Consider the following 20,185-nt stretch of genomic DNA (forward strand, 5'->3'; position numbering starts at 1 on the left):
CTTTATTAAGTTGCTACTTTAGTTATTTGTACAATTTCCCTATTATTTGTGGCATTTTTAAACTACCGGTATGTAGCGTCAAGAGTTTCCCATTTCAACCATTTATTCAGTCCCATAACTTTTTGGGATATAACCATTTAACAGAGTTGTTATCCACTATTGTAGCTTAATGTAACTGTGGGGGATCAGTAAAAGCTTATCTTATCTTATGATGACAATCATCCATTCTGTTTGTTGCTAATTCCTGAACATTTTCATCATTTTAAGCTATGTAAAGTTTTTATCCATTAGCTTACTTTTAGTTTTAACATTTCGCCTTTATTAAGGATGTACTTTAAACCATTTCCCCATTACTTTTAGCAGGTACATTTTTTTCACAGTGATTATTTTCACTGAACCATTGATTTATCTACTCTTACTTTTTGCAATATTGCCAATTAACATGAGTGGTTGCCCATTATTTTAACGTATTAATCCCACCTCTTATCCACAACTTTAAAGGTGTCATATTTTAGCTATGCAATGAATTTTCTATTATTCTACTGTGTTTCTGAGTCACGCTGGTAAAGTTTGTGCCATTTTAGATACTGTATACATATTTTAATTTAATTATTTTTCGGAGCCTCTCCTTCCTCTTGCAACGAACAAGCTGTTTTGCTATTCAAAGGTTAGACCCTATCACGATGTTGGCTGACAGTAATTGGAGTGGGCGCGTAGCCCCTCCCTGCACTGCACTGCCACTCCAAAGTTGTAGAAAACATGGCGGCACTAGGATCAGTTATTCAGCCTTATATGTACGAGCCAGAATCGCCAGCAGGTATCGGATTGGTAAGTTTTGACAATGATTTGAATACAAATTAGTGCAAGAAGGCCGCCTGAGGTGAATGACGATTGGTCGATTTCATTGAAACAGGGTTCTACGTAGAAACCTGCAGCTGTTTTGAACGGCACATTTCAGAGACTACAGTTTTTAAAAATGTAATTCTGGAAAAACACAGAATTATGCAGTTTTCACTTTTTCACTGTGAACAATAAACACCCAAAAATGTGAAACCCATGCAAAATATGAGAATATCCATTCAAAAGATATGGCCCCTTTAAGCTATTTCAACAAATGTAACATTAGTGTACTCTGTCACCCATTTATGCATTACTTTTAGATATTTCAACCATGTAGGTTTTCAATTTAGCAACTTCAACCTCTTTTCCATTATTTTTTTTAGGCATTTCAACCATTTATCTTAACTTTCAGCATTAATAACAATGTATCCATCCATCACTTGTAGCTTAGTGTTCGCTATCTCAGCCCTTTATCCATTACTCCACTACAATTTCACCATTTACCAGTGATCCCCTATTTTAGCAAAATATTTCAACCACTCATCCCTTAGACTACTTTTAGCTATTTCAACCATTTTTTCCATTTGTTTCAGCTATTTCAAGAATTTATCCATTAGTGATCTCAGAGTGCATCAGTTGGAGTAGATGGGATGCCGTTGACTTTGGTAATATAGCTGTAAAACATAAATGCCAACAGAGTACAGCAAAGATAACAAACAATTATTTTATTGTCCTTGAATCACTCATATTATACATACCAAGACAGTATCGATCTGGTCTGTACCAGAAGTTAAAACTCTCTCATAGAAGTAATAACAATTTTTTTTAATCTCTAGTTTGTATATACCACATTTAAAAAAAAAAAAAGGTTACTCATTAAAGGCACTTAAAATCAATAAACCTTTGTAAAAAACGGTTCTAAAGCTTTCTCTAGCATGTAGGGCAGCCTATAGAGCACTGCATTGCATTTTCTCCACAAGGGCTCCCAAGAGGGCACTTCATCAATCCTTTTATTCTTCCCATTCATGCATCTGTCTCTATTTATGTATTTTCTTTATGTTAGGCATCACAAGCACATTGTATTTAATCTTTTTTGAGGAAGTGTGCTTCAAATTGATCAAACAGTATTGTTGTTATTATTCGAACATAAAAAAGCAGAACTTTATCTTCATCTTCTGTTTCACGATAAAATACCCATCAGATTAGAGTGTAGATAATGCCTTAGACATTATTGGCCCATATTGGCCCAACATTGCATATTGAGTAGTGCCGGCTGAGGCTTTTTGAGGGGCAGGGGCGAAAAAGATAAAAAGATACCAGCTGTGTGCCCTGCACCATATTTTCAGCCATCGGAGGGCATTTCCCTGCAGAATTGGCCACCATAGATGCCACTATGTCATGCTTTTTTTTAATCTTCCATATGGGCATCCAAGACAAAAAACTTTTATTTCACTGCCTACCCCTGTTTCCCTATTTTGAAATTAGTTGAGCTATACTTTCCACCTATTTCCATAACAATGACACAAATAATGTAAGTATGTCTATCAGTTATTTTGCCCTCCTGTTAAAATTATTAACTGAAACTCGTTTTCAGTCTCCTGTATGGGTGTCTAGTAAAAAGGTCTATAGTGAACCTTTAAGGATCTATCTAAAGGACACACTGCAGGTGTTACTAAGCTACAAGATCCTAGAGGTAAAATGCTGTTATTCATTGGAGAGAACAACCACAGACCCACAGTAAACTGCTGTAGAGTCACTGCATCCCCAATAACCCCGAGTCCTAAGAAAAGAATTAGAGTCATGCTTTGTTGATGGCATTTTTATTGACATCTTGGCAAGCAGGAGATGCTCGGCAAAGCTTTGTTTCCAAGGTAACATGATGGAAAATTCAGTTTCAATTAGCACTGTGGTAAAAATACGACTGAAAATATAATCATGGAGCCATTTTCTTTAATGATTATTGCCATGTTACTGTGATCAACAAACAAGAGTGGTCTTATCGTCTCCATGCGAGCAGACCTAATTGATTAATCGCTGTATTTAAATCCTTAATTATTTCTATTTTGCCATAAATATGTCTTGTAAATGGAGTTAGATGTGACAAAGAAACAACAGATTTTATCCTCCAAAAACCAAAGTAATGCTGCAATGTATTCCGAGGGATGCGATATAGATATCACAGTAAAACTCTCCATGTTCTCGTTAAAGGTCAAACAGTTTAACAATGAAAATCATATACAGAAGTAATGCTACACGAGCAGGAGCACATCATAAATCATGTTAAGGTCAATGCAATATAGTGTATGTGCAGTACTACACAATATGTCCCTGCAAATTTTACAGTTTTTATATAGAAGGGCAGCCATGTTTTATTGAATTATGGTTTCATATACTCTACCGGAGATGTGTGCATAAAGAATCTCAAATGACACATTGTTACCTCTGCTTGGGGTGTATTATACAGTGTATGTTAACCCAAATCATGCAACCCTCTAGGCTATATATTAACATTAGCTGCTTCCTTTTTTCTTCTATACATGCAGCCTAAGAGATGCGCAGATGATTAAGATAATGCAATCCCACTTTGTTGTAGTTGCTCTCTACTCGCTTTAAATGCATTAAGATTTGATCTTTTTATTGTTTTGTAATAACAAATCTCTTACAGTGGTTGACTCTTTCTTGCTGTGAATGACATTACAATCAATTAAGAATACTACACTCTGTAACATTTTCCGTCTTAATTGAAATTTCAACATCTCACTTATTATGATAATCAGTTTAAAAAAACATAAGTTCTGAGTTAGGGGGCGTGCAGAAACATGATGTACTTCTTTGTGTTTCACTAAGCGAGCACACTTATGCAAACTTACTCACTCTGCCACAGTTGACTTCCCAACTCTATTATCATATGCTAGTTATTAATGTATGATTGACCTATTTAAGTAATGGTATACATTTATCATTCTCTATGCCTTGTGATTACATATTTATCACGTGCACATGCTTCCTCTCCGCTCTCCGTCCTTCTCTTATTTTCTTTCCCCCCCTTCTCTCTCTCTTCTTGTTCACCATAACTCCCCCGTTCTGTCTCTCCCCCCTCTTCCCCCCCCCTGCGACATGGCCTCTGTCTCTCTCTTTGCTGAGGTGGCTGTACCTGCTGTGACTTTGACAAAGTAGTCTCCATGCGTGTAGTGGTGTATTTCTCTGTGTGTGCCGGTATGTAGATGCAAGGCTGCACGAGAGTCTGCGTGTGCATGCTATGTTTGCATTAGCTTCATTTTTAGTTTGTGATTTCTCGCGTTTGTTGCATTTGTTTAAATGCGTGCACATGCAGCATGCTTTGGTGTGTGTGTGTGTGTGTGTGTGTGTGAACATACTGCAGCATACTAGCACTTACGTCTGCTGCTTATGTCATACTATACTCATCTGGTTTGTCCTCCATTACCCCTTACTTTTTTCATCCCTTGCTCTCTTGTTCACCTTGTTTCTCCCTGCATGCTCCTCTTCTCCCGCTCCATCCTCCCGCCCCTCCCCTTCGCTCCCCCACTTCCCTCCGCTTGTCTCCTCCCTCTCTATCCCCTCCCTCATGTTTCCACCTTCCTCCTCTCTCTCTCCCATTGATAGTGGAGCATTTGTGACTAGAATACTGAGGAGCTAATCATTATTCCACGAGCACAGCGCAGTGCTCGGGCAGAATGTCAATCCCCCCCTCCTCTTCCTCTGTCTTCCTCTCCCTCTCCCTCCCCTCTTTTGCATGCTTTCCAAGCAATAGTTAAATTGGAAGCCACATTAATGTTGTACAAAGAGAAAAGTGAGGAAACACTCTACCAATACACTGTCGTAATTGCAAACACGGGGCTCGTAACACCTGCAGCGAGGTGTGTGTGTGATGGTTGAGTAAGGTTTACATTTGTGCTGTGGATGGTATTCGTAGTGTGTGTGTGAGTGATACGTAGTTGTTATGTAAAAGCGCTCCACATCAATTTGTCAAGAGCAAAGTGGTGTGGGATGGAGATGAGAGAGAGACAGCTGTTGAATGCATATTTAGAGAGAAGAGGGAGACTAAAACAGAGAGTGACAGCAGACTTGGATGCAGTGAGGCCTAAAACATGATATTAGGTTAAATTGCCTTATCGCATTTCTGCTTTCTGGATATTCAATTTATAGTATTAACATAAAATGTCTGAGTAGTAATAGGCAGACTGCCCGTTTAAAAGAGCAGAATCAGTGTCTCCTAGTCTTGCTTAAAACCATATGAGGGTTAAATTAGACCAGGGGTAAATTAGACAACACGTGCACACACAACTCAGGGACTGTAGGGCGTGTGTCAGTGTGTGTGATGGAATGGGAGCGACAGCACACCGAGACTCCTCCTGACTTCCTGAAAACTGCAGCTGTGGGTCACAGCCAGGGGTAACGCTGTGTGCAAAACCCTCCCAGCCATGCACATGCACAGAGCCTAATAAAGAATTGTAGATTTGCAATTGGCCGGATGCAGACACAGTCATATCCAAACACACACACACACACACACATACACAGAAAAAGAAAATGTCATGGCCGGAGGGAACCTCTGGCGTGACATGGCTGTCGTCTGATAGGCACAAGCACGAGTGAGTAATAGGTGTTCCAGCACTGTCCACCCACTGGACAAAGACATTTTGAGATGCGCATTATTTTGTAAGATGCAAAGTGAATAGGTGAAAACATGATGAAGCATGGGGGGGGGGGGGGCTTTTTGAGAACAGAGTAGGGGAGACAGCTCAGCAATGTCACAAACTATATTTGCTTCCTTGTCTGATTAGGGGACAGTTTAGTGGACGAACCAGAGTTGATGTTTCCAAAGGCCCATATCAGGGGGGATTAGTCAACATGGGAGTCACAAACAGTCCCTAACTTTACATTACATCGCCGTGTATAGTCCAGCGTATTTTAGAGGCAATGTGAATGGATGACTAACAAACACATGACAGATTTGATTGTCATTTTGTTCATTTATAATCCAACATCAATCTCGTAACCTGACACCTCCTCTACAATCTTTAAAAGCATTATTTACAAAGCACTGCCAGGCAACACGGCGTTGTCACTAGCAATTAAAGCGCCACCTCATGCACAGAGTGACAAAATCAATGATTCAACACACTGTGGCAAGTTTAATAGCCTTGGAGGACATGAAATGCTAAGGGAGACGCAAGGTTAAGAAAAAGATCTATATTGAAAAGGCTACCCGGACTGACCAGAGCACCAGAGAGGAACAAAGGCATCATAAGGCCAACGTCCCGGTCTCGTTAGGAGGGCATAGACAGCGTAGCGTGATAGGAGTGAGGCGGTGACATCATATAGTGTGAGCGGCTTCTCTGGAGACTGCTGTCTGCTTGCAGTGGACTCATGCTGTTGTGGAGTTGTGCCTTATATGAGTGAACATTATAAATAGTGAGGAGGATGTCAGCTCCATTCGAGGGAGTCCCATATGAAGTGTCAGGGTGCTCTGGTGAGGGAACAGATGATTTTCTGCAAAGTGTCAGTGAACAGTAAATGTGCAGTGGTCACATCAGTTTTTCAAAAAGTAGAGTTTAAAAAGTAGAAATGTCACAGTGTAAAATCTACATTTCACTGAGACATTTTTTTTAAATTAAGTGTGTAAGTATGCTCAGAAACATGCAAGTATGGTTAATAGTACTTACTATTTTGTAGTCGATTAAAAGTGGAAATAATTTTTACTACTTTAAATACTACGGCATTTAAATATACAACAATAAAGTAAACAAATATATTTTTTAAGCTGATAACATGTTTTGCACTGGTGGCCTAGGCTTTATTGATGACATTTCCAATTCAAGCAAATTTGCCCCAAACAAACAAGTAAACAAACTTTTAATCTGCAAAGTAACTACAGCTGTTAAATAAATGTAAAAACTACATTTCCCTCTGAAATCCAGTGCAGTTAAAGCAACTCCGTTAAAGTAAAATTACTGCTGAAGTCATGATTTAAACACTACTCCAGTAGATGTTCTTCATTACATCCCATCTGTGTGTAACGTTGTATACATGTTTATTGTTTCCTCATGCTCCGACAGGATTTATGCCCGCTTGTGTGTTTACCTCTACTTGCCCCGCTTGTGTTTGTGCATATCAGTGACATAATGTCAATATGTGCCTCAATATGTGAGCCCAGTTGTGTGTTTACATATGATACTGCTCTGTGTGTGTGTGTGTGTGTGTGTGTGTCAGTGCGTGATGTGTGTCATAGGGCATGAGGCGAGTCGCGTGGTGGTGTGATAGTGTTTGTCACCCTGAGCATGTAGCCATGTCAAACTCTGTCAGGCTAGTTTACCCTGGCTGGGGATGTAACACATCCCTATGATTACTCTCTCTCTCTCTCTCTCTCTCTCTCTCTCTCTCTCTCTCTCTCTCTCTCTCTCTCTCTCGTGTGTGTGTGTTTCAGAATATGTGTGTTTTCTCCATGGCTAGTTTTTTTGCCTCTCCCCCTTATTTCAAATGCTTATCTCAGAGACTGACAGAGAGAAGAGAGAGGGTGGGGGACTGAGTTGATATTCATCTTTGAGAAAAAATACCTAGGAGGGAGAGCGAGAGAAGAGAGAGAGAGAGAGAGAGTAAGAGAGTGGGTGTTGGGAAGGAGGAGGGAGGGAGGGGAGAGAGTGGGAGGGTGCTGGAAGAGAGAGAGAGAGAGAGAGAGAGAGCTGATTAGATTGGAGAAAGCCAAAGAGGAACGGGTATACTATTGAGCAAGGGGAGAGAGAGAGAGAGAGAGAGAGAGAGAGAGGCGAGAGAGGCAGAGAGGGGAGGGTGACTAAGTGAATGCAGTTTGCCGTCGCGTGTCGCCGAATCACAGCAAAGTCCACACACAGGCAGGCGGATGGATTGGATCTGAATCAACAAATGGATACGGAAAAACTGGATGTACACTGGCTATGAGGAGAAAATAAGGGAGGACGAAGAGTCTGCCTTCATCTCTTTTTATCTCTGCATCACATAGCGCTGTGAGGAACCCACCGGGAGGCAGGGGAACGTAGCGGACAACTCATTTCTCTCAAACATCCTTGGAAGCCGAGGAGGAGCCGGAATAGAGCCGACTGTGGGACTCGTTTGGATTGAATATATGCTCTGTAAGTGTTTGTAGAGGCTGACAATACAAGTGTGTGAGTGTTTGTTTGTGTGTGTGTGTGTGTGTGTGTGTGTGTGTGTGGATGCCGGAAGAAAGAGCAAATAAGAGAGGAAGAAGGGAATGCAAATGCACTTGTGCTGCAATGTCTCCTCTATTGTGATAATGCTGTTTGCATTACTGAGCTGCTGCTTTTCTTCCAATTTAAACAACTACCCCAGACTTGACTCTGTGTGTTTCTGCCTTTTCCTCCACAGTGCCGCTGTGTGTGTGTGCGTGTGTGACTGTGTGAGTATGTGTGTGTGAGCTGATAATAGCAGCCCCATTTGTATTCAGCGGAGGGAGCTCCAGGATCTCGCTGCGCCTTTCCCCAGGATGGGATCACAGAGCAGGGATTGTGCTCGCCTGTGGAATGCCCCGCTGAAATGGGTGAGTGTCCGTCCTCCTCTTCCTCCTTTTTTTCCCTTCTTTCCATTCTCTTTCACCCCTCGTTTCTTGTTCCTTATATCTCTCTGACTGCCCACTCTTCTTCAGTCTGCAGAGCATTTTCACCACTGATGGGTTTTCCTTTCATTTCTTACGTCTCTCTCACCCTCTCACCCTGTCCAACCAACCTCCCTACCACTCCCCCACCTGTTTTCCTCCATCCCTCCTTTCCCCCGTCCTCTTTTCATCCAGCATCCATCTCTTGTCTCCTTCCTCCCATCGAGGCACGAACATGCCTGTCCACTTTGATGGATTTTAATGAAAACTGAATGGCTCACTTCAATTTGTTGCTTCTCTCCCCCCTCGGTCCCTCTCTCCTCCTCTCTTTCTCCCCCTCTTCGGCTGTGTCACCCCTCCCCCCTTCTCGCCTCCATCCCTCTCTGTCTTTCGGTCTCTTCAAGCTCCTCTCTACATTCTGTTTGAATTCAGACACGCCGAGAGACATTTGAGTCTCTCTCCTGACACAGGCAGTGAATGGAGGTGCTGTGGATGTGTGTGTATATATTTCTGCGCCTGTGTCAATCATTCTGAAAGCTTTTCATGTGTTTGCGTCTGAGGCTCAATGCAGAGAGGGCAGAGGTGTGTGTTCAGCCTGAGTGTGTGGGAATGGTGGAACAGAAGGTTATGAAGTAGATCAATGTGTTTAATTGCTTCAGGCATGACAGCTGTGACACACGCACACACACACTCTTGCATTGTGGGTCCTCTGACACGTACCTCTGTCTTTGCTCTCCTTGCTGACATACCTTCTGCACACCAACTCACACCCACATACAGCTTTTCTCATGTGCGTCCTAATAGCATGCTAATGGTGCGCACACACAGCGACACACACGAACCCAAAGCAATGATCTAACCTTACCCACACACATGGTCTCATCCTAAATGGTCCTATGAGGATATAGGTGTCACAGGAGGGTCACATCTATCCACACAACAGTATTGATTAGAGCTGAAACACTGAATGGCCTGTAATGTTTCATCTGAAATGGACCGTCACCTCGCTGGACTGTAGAAAAAAGGAAGGAATCACTAAACCTATTTAATGATTTCTTTTTTCTTCTGTAGACGATATTGTCGATGGACGGCTTCGAGTTGACATCCGCTTTTAAAGCTTTTTCTGTTCCTCTCTGTTTTAAAAGGTGTTCATATTGTTGCTGCGAGCGAAGAGCTTTTGATTAGAATTCAAAACTGACTTTTATATATTCAACAGGTGCAAACTGTTGCATAGTAACAGGCACGACTACCTGTTGGGTAGCAAAGATTTGAAATCCTGCTGCTATTTTTAGATTTAGTCAATCTGTTAGACAAAAGGCGACATGATTTATTAGAATAAAAAAAAGAAACTCAGCAGGCATCCAACTCTTTTAAAGCTGAGGCCAATGTGAGTGTTACCATCTGTCTCCTGCATTCATACCTGCCTGCCAGGAAAACTGTTAGTTTGGAGGGATGTAAGAAAATGTCTTGGCACAATATAAAGGTGCGTAAATGTGACAGAATCCACCGTGAAGCTGAATATTTGAACAGAGTACAAACTCAATCCGATCACTGACTCCTAAAGGGCACCACCGTTTTGTAGTGTACTTTAATGCAAGATAGCACAATAAAATGTCAAAGTTATGACCTTTCATAGTTTTCACAATACGACCTGAAAATACAAAAAAAAAGTTGTAAGGCTGCTAAATTGGAAATGTGCGAAAACACAACAGTTGAGGTGATTGCAAATAGTAATCCACACATTTGTTGCGTGTCTTTAAGGTCATTTTACATGTAAACTAATGATGCTTCTGTTGTTTGTTTCTTGAACAATTAAATGTGGCTCAATAACAACAGATTTCTTTATTTGCATTAGCCATAAAATCTACCCCAAGTTTTACCCTGAATAGACTCAACTTTGTGTGTATCAAACTGTGGTAAAGACATGAGCTAATTCTTCTTACCCTCCTATGAGGTTGACAGCCAATATACTTTGGACTTTGTGTCACTCTACCAGAACCTCTTGTTTGAACACATTTAAACCGATCTGTTATTTGTTTGAACTCAATCAAGTGTCCTTAACCTGAAACACGCTGAAGAATACACTCTGTTTTATTAGTGGTGCCTCAGCCGCTTCGCTTGAGTGACAAGCTAGCGTTCCCATAAGGAAGTTGCTTTTCACAGTTAGCAACTTTGCCCTGTCTCCATCTATGGTGCTGAATCCAAAAACGTTTCCTCCAATTACCTCTGAAAAGATTTGGTGTCATGATTATTCATTCAGCACGGCTCTCAGGCCTCTTATTTGCCTTTTCTGTTTGCTAAAAGGGCAACAAGAGGGCAACAGGGCACAGAGTGGATCAAACGAACTGTGTGTTAAGGGACGTCCCGACTGGATTACAAGGCGCATGCACTTTCACTGCTGCAAAATGTTAAGCTCTCGTACATCACAACAGAACAAATGTTTTATGTTGTCCCAAGTGGGAATGTTAGATTAAATTTCCAAAAAGAAAAATAATATCCCTGGTCTACATCAGTCAGGTATAACAACTTGTACCTGACCAATGCTTTGACTCTGCAGTCCTCCACCTGCCTCAGGCACATTGACCAGTCAGGCGCTCTCTTGCAGTCCTCCAGAGTGCTCTCTCACATGCCTCTGGTGTTGGAAACTGTGGAGTGTGATGGACAGCTAGCTTAGAATCAAAGAAAAAGACAGCAGAGATGATTGGATGAAAGCGGGCTTGGTGTAGATTTGAAATTGGATAGAGGGAATAGAAGAGCGATGTGGCAGGGTAGAGTGTTTGAAAATGAGCTTGTTGGGAGAGAGTAAAAGGATCAAATCACAGAGTGAGTGGAGTGGAGGAAGGAACAAACAAGCAGCAAAGTCTGAGAAGAGTGACAAGGACGGAATAGACAGCGGGACGACAGGCAGGGTTGAGCGTGACGAGGAGGAGAATGACGTACGCGATAAGGCAGAGTGACACAAATGTCACCATGCTAACCTTTCATGCACTCTCACTCTCCCTCACCTCCACTTTGACTCTCTTCTTCTTCTACTTCTAGATCTGAAGCCTCACAGAGATGGACACCAAATGGACAGCATGGAAGCCAGAAGAAACCCCCCGGCGACGAGCTTTCCGAACCTAACCGCCTCCGACTTTGTCAGCCATCAGCTTGAAACATCCCAGCGAGCTCTGAACCTGCAAAGTTGAGGCCGGACGAGCTCCGCTGAGATACCCCGAGCCGTCTGTACCAGAAAGTACAGAAAAGCAAGAGGAGACGAGCCTCAGAGGAGTTGCTGTACAGCAAGCCAGTCTACCTGTTGAGCATCTGATCGAGCTTTTTGGACTTCATCTGAAATGAAATAAGCTGCAGTGATGCTTGAGAAATGGTATGGAGCTTTTGGACATGTCCGGATTTATCGCCTGGATATCCTGTCGAGATTACGACACATCTGTGCACACCTCAGAGCCGGGCCACTTTTCCAGATTGGCTTGTGGGCAACAGCGAGTAATTGAAAATCCCCCCTTGAGAGGCTCTTTCTTCTGATTTGTTGTGGGAGAGGATTTTTTTTTTAAAGGGAACAATTTCAAAAACCCCTCTCCGTATCCCACATTTCCCCCCTTCTTTTTTTTGTCACCATCTTCCGCTCACATTGTGGAGAAATACATTATGAAGCAGCACCATTCTTCTTCATCCCCCCTCGGTGACGGAGAGAGAGGAGGGACAGACTGTCCAGAATAGATAACGAGCAAGGAGACTGGCAAGGAGGAGGAGAGAAAAAAGAGGGAAACAGGTAGATAGAAAGAAGAAGACGGAGAAGGAAGCAGAGAAGGCGAGGAAAGAAAAATAGAGAATTTATTAGGATTATTTGAAATCCTTTGGGACAATTGGAGTCTTTCTCTGATTCGTCTGTGCCGTGTTGGAGGCTAGTTAGCGCAATGGGCAGGGGAGGGGTCAGGATTTACACCAGGGGGGGCACTTGAGCAGGAGAGCAGGCTTATGTCCCCCCTGAACCCGCCTGGTTTGTATCTTAGCGTTTGGCAGGAAGACAGACTGAAAGATGTCCTGGTAAACAGGCGGCTATACTGAATGACAGACAAGCTCTGAGGCTGGTGAGACAGACAGGAAGATAGACAGAAAGAGGGGAAGACGGGTACACAGCCTATTCCAAGTGTCAGGCAGAGAGCCAGGCAGACATCCAGTGCCGGCACAGTAGACGGCATGCGATTCATTGTCATTCTATGCAGCGTGTGAGGAAGAGACAGAGGGAAGGAAAGAAAGAAGAGGCAGAAAGAAACAAGAGGAGCATCCCTGTGTTTGTAGCTTCTGGAGGATCTCACTCTATCTGCATCCATCCCAGTCAAGAGCCCATGCAGTGAAAAAAAACAGGCTGTGAGGGAGGGGGCTGTTACTAGAAAGGAAATACAGGTTAGAAAGAGAGCGAGAGAGAGAGAGCCAGGCAGAGAAACAGAGGGAGAGAGCAGGTGTCGGAAATCCTCCCCTTCATCTGCTTGTCATTTACTCCTTTATGTTCTCTCGTCGTCTGGCGAGGTGATTGGTTTTCTGATGCTGGCGTTCCTCTGCTCATAGCCCCCCTAGCCACCCACCCACCCACTCCCTCCACAATCCCAAGGAAAACAGGAGGTGTGCAGACAGAGGAAAGCAGATAAAGACAGTCTAAAAGGAAAGGTGGAGCTCTGTTTTGATTGACTAATTTTTCACCCCATTTCTTTTCTTATTTGTCAAGACGGCCTCTTGTTATTTCTTCGCCTCTTGTCTTTTTTTTCTCCCTCAAAGTAAGAGATAGAAAAACAGCAGCCCAATCAATCCCTCATTCTCTTTGTAGACAGAATTGAACCTCTCCTTTCATCAAGTGTCGATTTTTCTTGCCTTGTCCTAAAGGGATTATTTTCTCCATCTCAGTATAAACACTGGAATCCTCCAGATTCCCCCTATATGTCCTCACCCCTAATGACACAGTGCGGACCCCTCTGACTCCCCCCTCCTCAACTGAAGTGCTGAAACCCTTTGGTCTCAGATCTCCATGCCTGTGTTGACTCACCACTACAGCGATAATATGGCACAGCGCTTCTGATAACGTCTGATTCATTCTGTAAGTAGGACTCTCTCTCCTTCCTTGTGTGTGTGTGTGTGTGCGTATGTGTGTGTTCACATGTGCGGCGCCTGTCATTAACGTGTATTCAGCTCATGTATGCACAAACACAGATGTGGTCTGTCTTTTTGCAGTGTTGGTTTTATGGTGTCTTCACAGCGGATTTGCTTTCCTGTGCTTCCTCTCCTCCAGGCGATTTCAGCGTGCGTGTGTGTGTGTGTGTGTGTGTGTGTGTGTGTGTCTGCCAAAGAAAGAGATTTTGATCTTACAGCCAAGCTTACAACAGCATCAGAGTGGTGTCAGAAAGAGGCAAAGGAGGTGCCTTTCTGTGTGGGTGTGAGTGTGTGTGTGCCTACATATTGGTCCTGAGGTTAATTTGAACTAATTAGTGGCGAGTATTTCTGCTTCTGAGAGCAGTTTTTTGGTTCTGTGTCAGTGTAGTTGCATTCATTAGGGGGGGATGGAAAAAGGATGGGGGGGCTAAAACTGAAGAGGGTGAACCAGCTAATGAGAATAACTGACTACTTCTTTGTTGCCTCCATTTCACGTCTTAATGCCCCAAGCGTTACACTCCGGCTGCATATAATCTCAGCCTCCTTTTTATCTCCCTATGTGTTGCCTCGGAAGAACCCCTCTATCCCGAGACCCAGCCTCTGCAATGTCCTGCATATTACTGAGCCCATCTATCTCAGCGGACACATCCACATCTTTATACACTCCCACAGTCACCAGGCCCTGCACCGGGAGACGCTCAATCAAGATAGTCCCTTCAAACAGACCAATGAACTGTGAATAACGCCATTACACAAACTCCCAGCTCAGAGCGTTACAGAGACAGAGAGATTGGAAAAAAATGGAAGGAAAAAAGCAAGGGAGAAAGAGAGAAAGCAAAAAGCTAGAGATGGAAGAAGAGCATAAGGGGGATGAGAGAGGAGTCAGAGAGTGCGAGACAGAAAGCAACAGAGAGGAGGACACACAGAGGAGGGAGGGAGGGAGGGAGGGTGAGAAACAGAGAGCGAGATGGGAGTGCGTGGGCCTGGAGGGGCCGCAGAGCAGGAAAAGACCTCTGCTCCATGGGAGCACTCTGATGGGCTTAGCAAAGGCCCCGCTTTGTTCACACTGTTGGTCAGCCTCTCAGAATTAAGATTACTAAATAATACGATTACTGCAGCTGCACACTGATAACACACTGCTGCCGATCCCCTTTGTCACTGTCACAAGAGCCAGAGAGGAGAGGAGGAGGAGTGGCACATGATGGCATCAAAGGCATGACAGAACTGACATCATGCTGTCGACGGGCCCATGCTTCACAACATGGCTTCACTCCTTCCTGCTGTGTAAAAGTAGAACGAGTTGGTGTTCATTTCATTTGACAAGGATCGCGCAGCGTCTTTAAACGTTTCCCCAAATGGATGCATGTTGTCATTTTGTCCAATTATGGGACATAAATTTGGACTCATCTTATCTTTTCTCCAGTTGTTAATGCTAACTCATAAAGACACGAAAAAACACATAAACAGGGAAGCGTTGGTATATTGTCTGATCCCACACACGTAAACATAAACCATAGCTCTCATGGTGAGACGTCTGCCCCTTATCTTGATGTTTTACACCGCATCCTCTGCGTGGGTTATTTGTTTCATGTTTTCCGCGCTTGACAGCTTTGACACGGATTCCTGCCAAGTTGACCTTGCAGTTTAAAGTGTAATAAAAGCTGAATTCCCAGGCTGTGTTGCACATCGATACATGTTCTTCTGGTAGCTGATAAATGGTCTACCACCCCCTCGGGAGGGGAGGAAAAACAAGCAGGCAGCAGAAACCGCTGTCCAGTCCTGCTCAGCGGAAGTAAAGTACCACCTTCTGAAACCCACTGATCCCAGAGTAGTTAGCTAATATCAGGGTAAGTCTGGCTCAAACCCCCCTCCTATGAGATATGAAGCATCTCCACTCTCCTCTCAGCAGGAGCACCCATTTGCCTGCAGAGCTAAAGCTGAGCTTGGAGCAGGAAAGCATGTGATAGTATAGTATAAAAATAACAAACAACAAACCGGAGCGGAGGGCACAAAACGAAATCAATGAAATATGACACACATCACAAACATGCAGCCTAAAACTGCCTCAAACTACTGCAAGTTGGCAACCATCCATTTCGGTTTCTGTTCCCGTGCAGCACATTTGTCATCTAGTGGATGCTTCATGTACTTGTCATGGAGTATACTTTCTTCAGTGACAACGGATGAACTTTGACCCCAGGCCCTCCCCCAGCTGAGCCTCATAGCCACAAAATAACTGTATGAGTCACTGTGCAGAACCAGTACAGCTCCGGTCAAAAAGCATCCATGTTGAATCACATGCCCTCCGCTCAGCGTGACCAGACATGCAGAAACAGGAAGGCAACATGGAGCTGATGTGCCAAATTATCAGTGGCGTGTATTTGTCATTTGGGCTCCATTTTTAAGTCCTTTTCACAGCAGCAGTGTGGTGCGTTGGTGCATTGTACTGTACAATCATTTCACTCGACTTGGTCTAAATTGTGGCAGAAATAGACACGGTTCATAAGCTAATTTTCAAATTGAGCTTCCTGTTTTCCCCGTTTGTACAAGTCAGGTCCTTTCAGATCACTGATCCCATCGTCCCTCAGGGTTAGACGCTCTAATAGCCAGTTTAGATTTTTATTTGCTGGTTCCAATTTTCATATGGCTAGATGAAAATATCATTGTGATGATATCATTTTAATATCTTGATGATTCCTCACTCGTTTTATTGTTAAGGCAGAAAAACATTCAGATCTTCTGCCTCATTAATGAATCGAGATTTCTTTGTTGGCAGCAGCTGTTCTTTCTTCAGATGTGGTCAGCAGCTGTTATTTCTTTAACTCTGCTGCAAGAGCTCGGCTTTATTATTCTCATTAAGTTATACATCAGTGACTCAGAGTGTGGCGCCGAGAATACATAAATAAATAAGAAGTTTTAATTTTTCAATTTTTACAGTTTACTACTTTTATTTTAGTTAAAGGGCCAGTTCGCTGATTTTCACCCTCAGTCCAGTTATGCTATTATGGGGAGCTAATGCAATTTGCAATTTGGCTCTGTGCCTTTGGAGGACGCTATCCGCTTCTCCAATGGGCCCTGGAAAACCTCCGCCAGACTACATAAAACGCGCCATCTGACGGAGGCCAGGGAGCTCGCTAAACTACACTTCCTCAATCTAGGACGCCCGCCTCCAATGTCATGTCTCGTTCAATATCGTCAGGTTTGAAATGTAGACTGCAGACCTGAAGATTGTTTAGATGATCCACCGGTATGTTCTCGTCGTATTTCAGATTCTGTACTGCTCTGAGCCATTGCCCGCAGCGTCTCTCGCTGGGCTGTTCCTTTCAGATGGAGGGGCGCAATGCATGCTGGGTGTTGTAGGAACGTAGAATGGGCGAAACCACAAGCTGTTTGAACAACTTTCTCCACAGCTATGGCGCCAATTTCATGTGTTATTGCTTCTATTGATTACAGAGAACACCAGCTTTGACTGACAGTGGCTTTTTGCAGGGGCGACTTGCTCCTTTAAGAAATTGTTCAGATCACTGCAGAAAGATTGTTGTTTGTCTGCCCCTTTTACATAGATTAGAAATATTTGAAAATACTATATCTTAGTCTCAGGTGTTGATCTGAGTTGTGTGATTAAAAGTTTGGGTGGACCCCAGAATATTTTAGGATTTCAAATGCGGCTGCAGCATTCTTAGATGTTATGAGAGGTTATAAATTTGTAGTTTCACAACAGGGATGGATAATTGTTTTCCTTTTATCAACACTGAAATCATCCCTTTCTTCCGTCTTGGGACTGCGATTAGCTTTTGCAATCATGCCCCGCGATGCCTCTTGCGTGGCAGGTCACCCCTGAAGTATCTCATTCAGCCTCTGCTCCAAAGCGAGCCAGGCTAATTTGGGATATGAGATCTCTTCTAACACTGAGCAGCACTTCAGCTTCCTCTGCCTTCAATCTTCCTCCGCTTGACCACCAGCGCGAGGCACTGCAGCCTTGCACTAAACCTTTGCTCCTCATTGCCTAATGGAGCACAAAAAATGGCCCTGTTTGCTTAGTTGTTCGTCCACTCCTGCTTGCTTCAGGCGAGCTCGGCCTTGAGGGAAAAGATTGAGTGACTGTATGAATGTGTGTGTGTGAGGAGGATGACAAGAAGTGGACATTAGGACACACATGCCCTTTCAGTAATGTGCTCCCGGCTGGGCTGTTTGGCTGGCCATAAAGTGAATGCCGCTAATGGCCTCTAAGTTAATGGAGTCATTAAGATTGGATTGCAAAAAGATAAAAGCAATGTGTGTAATGTGTGTGAAGCGGGTGGAAGTGTGAGCGTTTGTATACTGTAGCAGCTTTGTGTATTTGTACTTATTTAGTGCTTCAGTAGATACTCCCAGGACGACACTTACGGCAGCAGTGACTCTCCTGCATTAGCATTAGCAGAAAAGGTCACTATTCTATCAGTATAATCGTAATGCGGTGGTGTGAGGCTCAGGTGATGCGTCCCGACCCGTCTCCGTCCTAATCAGTCAGCTGGCCGAGCCTCAGAGAGTCACAGCTATAATGTTTCAGCGCTACATCGGCGCTGCGTTGTGTGAGTGTGACAAGTGACAAAGGCTGATGGGCTTGATTTAAGGTCATTTCAGGACCTGTCCCCGAGAGAATACGGCAAGGCTGTCGAAAGGCATTCTGGGAAGCGTTGCGTGTTGTTTTCATGGTGGCACGACTGCTCATTAAGTCTATGTCAATTTCTTGTTTTCTTACCAGAGGGTTTTGCTTATGTCACCGTGCTCATCATGTTTTAAGCTTCAGCTGCGGTTGGTCCAGCGTGCCTCGTTTGCTCGTTGTATTCAATGAAATGCAGCCGTTATTGCACCACAAGGGAAGGCTAGTTTGCAGGCAGAATGAACATTAAATCACAGGATAAAATAATTAAAACAGGGCGGAAAACTCTTTTCTAATTAGGCCAGGCAGAGAGTCAATACTTTTAATGCCAAACATAAAATCGTTTCTCTCAACTTTGCAAAGTATAATTGTTTCAAAACTTGTATCTACTACACTGTTTACACATTTTCCACACTCAAACATTTTCCAGCCTCATGGCAAGAACCGTATTTATCTGTCAAGTGGTGTCAGTCCCTATATCAGAAGATCAGAAGATACATTTCAGGGTGAAAGAGCGCACCTTTTAATCTAATCAGCGACTAAGCAGGCAAAGCCTGAAGCTAGAAAATGGAGTCTCAGCGGGGGATGTCATACTGCAATCACTGATCAAACCTGTCTGCAGACCCCTGAGGGCGTCATGCTGCAAAATACAGAAAACTGGATTAATTCCACTGGTATTTTATTTTGAGATAGGATAGTGAGGGCGTATTATCGCTGTAGATGTTCTGATCAAAGATTTCATTATTGTTAGTTGTAATAGTCGCAAATGAGGAGGATTGAGATGATATCTATTTGTGTTAACGGAGCCTTTTTCCAAAGTCGTTTGAAAGCCTATAAATAGACAGTGTGACTACAGTAGAAGGGCAGTGTCTTTTATAACAGTACGAGCTGAAGCCGTCTTGTCCTCTTCACCCTCTCTGCCACGTAATTGCCTTTGTGGGGAAGAAATGTTCTCGAGTCATTCAGGTAACAGCAATGTCAGCCTTGGTCTAGTGAGTCTATTTTACATTTTAATGTTTCACTGTGACTTGTGCTGAGCGGCAGTTTGGCTGACAGTGTAATAATGGCTCTCATCATGATATCTACAGGTATCGCTGCTCTCTGAAGCTGATCATTAATATATGTAGGACTGCGCTCGGCTCTGTGGGACTTAAAGGACTCACAGGTGGACCTGGATCAGACACAATTTCCACATATTTGTTCTTGACCAGCGGGGTGGTGTTCTCTGCAGCTTCCTCCTTGAGACCAAAGATAGGTTAAGTGGCTGCTTTTAATTGAGACCCTCTAAGGATAGTGGCGTAGTTAAAGGAGGGATCTACTTGGCCAAACAAAATGCTGTTAAGATAGCAGTGTGTTTGAAGACCACTCGTTGTGTTTACTAGTGTGGTAATGGTTTATTGTGTCCTGAACATATAGCGGTGCTCAGCCGTTGTGGACTTAACAAACTGTTGGTCAGTTTCAATATAAGCAATAAATTAGTCTTATCTCCCAATATCTACAGATCAAATACATCCTTATACAAAACCAAGTAGGCTTTCAATCATTATATGATAAACAATAACACATAATATGGATTACAGTCTCACCTGAATCACATAACAAACAAAGCCTTTCCTCTTCTGGGAGACCATTAAACATGCCTGCTGCTAGAAATAATGACATTGTGTCTGAACGTGACTCTGCACACTGAGATCTTTGGCTTTTGTGCTACACTGTATTGATTTCCTCTAAGTTTATATGTTCAATATATATATTTACACCAAGCATGAATGGACCATAGTGGCTTAGACTTTAGGAACATATTGCGATGTCTCTAATATGACACTGTAACCAGTTTTGTGAAAAAAAAAAAAAAATTTAGCTCAATTTTTGGCTGACCGCCCGGGTCAGCCCTGCACACGGGTCTGTATGTGACTGACTGACTGATTGAGTGGTGGTACTTTCACAGC

General features: G+C 43.3%; 1 protein-coding gene and 1 long non-coding RNA gene across 2 annotated transcripts in view; both read left to right on the forward strand.

Annotated features, from left to right (window-relative positions):
- Positions 1 to 7,616: 7,616 nt before the first annotated feature.
- On the forward strand, positions 7,617 to 11,530 carry LOC138584806 (uncharacterized). Its single transcript, XR_011305465.1, has 3 exons — positions 7,617 to 7,970; positions 8,224 to 8,395; positions 11,489 to 11,530. It is a non-coding gene; the product is annotated as an uncharacterized lncRNA (long non-coding RNA).
- A 229-nt stretch (positions 11,531 to 11,759) lies between these two features.
- grik5 (glutamate receptor, ionotropic, kainate 5) overlaps positions 11,760 to 20,185 on the forward strand; it is a 90,008-nt gene continuing 81,582 nt past the window's right edge. Inside the window, exon 1 of the mRNA XM_069657052.1 lies at positions 11,760 to 13,541. The gene's annotated coding sequence lies outside the window, so the exon portion shown is untranslated. The remainder of the gene's footprint in view (positions 13,542 to 20,185) is intronic.

Source organism: Semicossyphus pulcher, unplaced genomic scaffold, assembly GCF_022749685.1.
Source record: "Semicossyphus pulcher isolate SPU_LCO1_2020_fin unplaced genomic scaffold, fSemPul1.0.p SCAF_9, whole genome shotgun sequence".
NCBI lineage: Eukaryota > Metazoa > Chordata > Actinopteri > Labriformes > Labridae > Semicossyphus > Semicossyphus pulcher.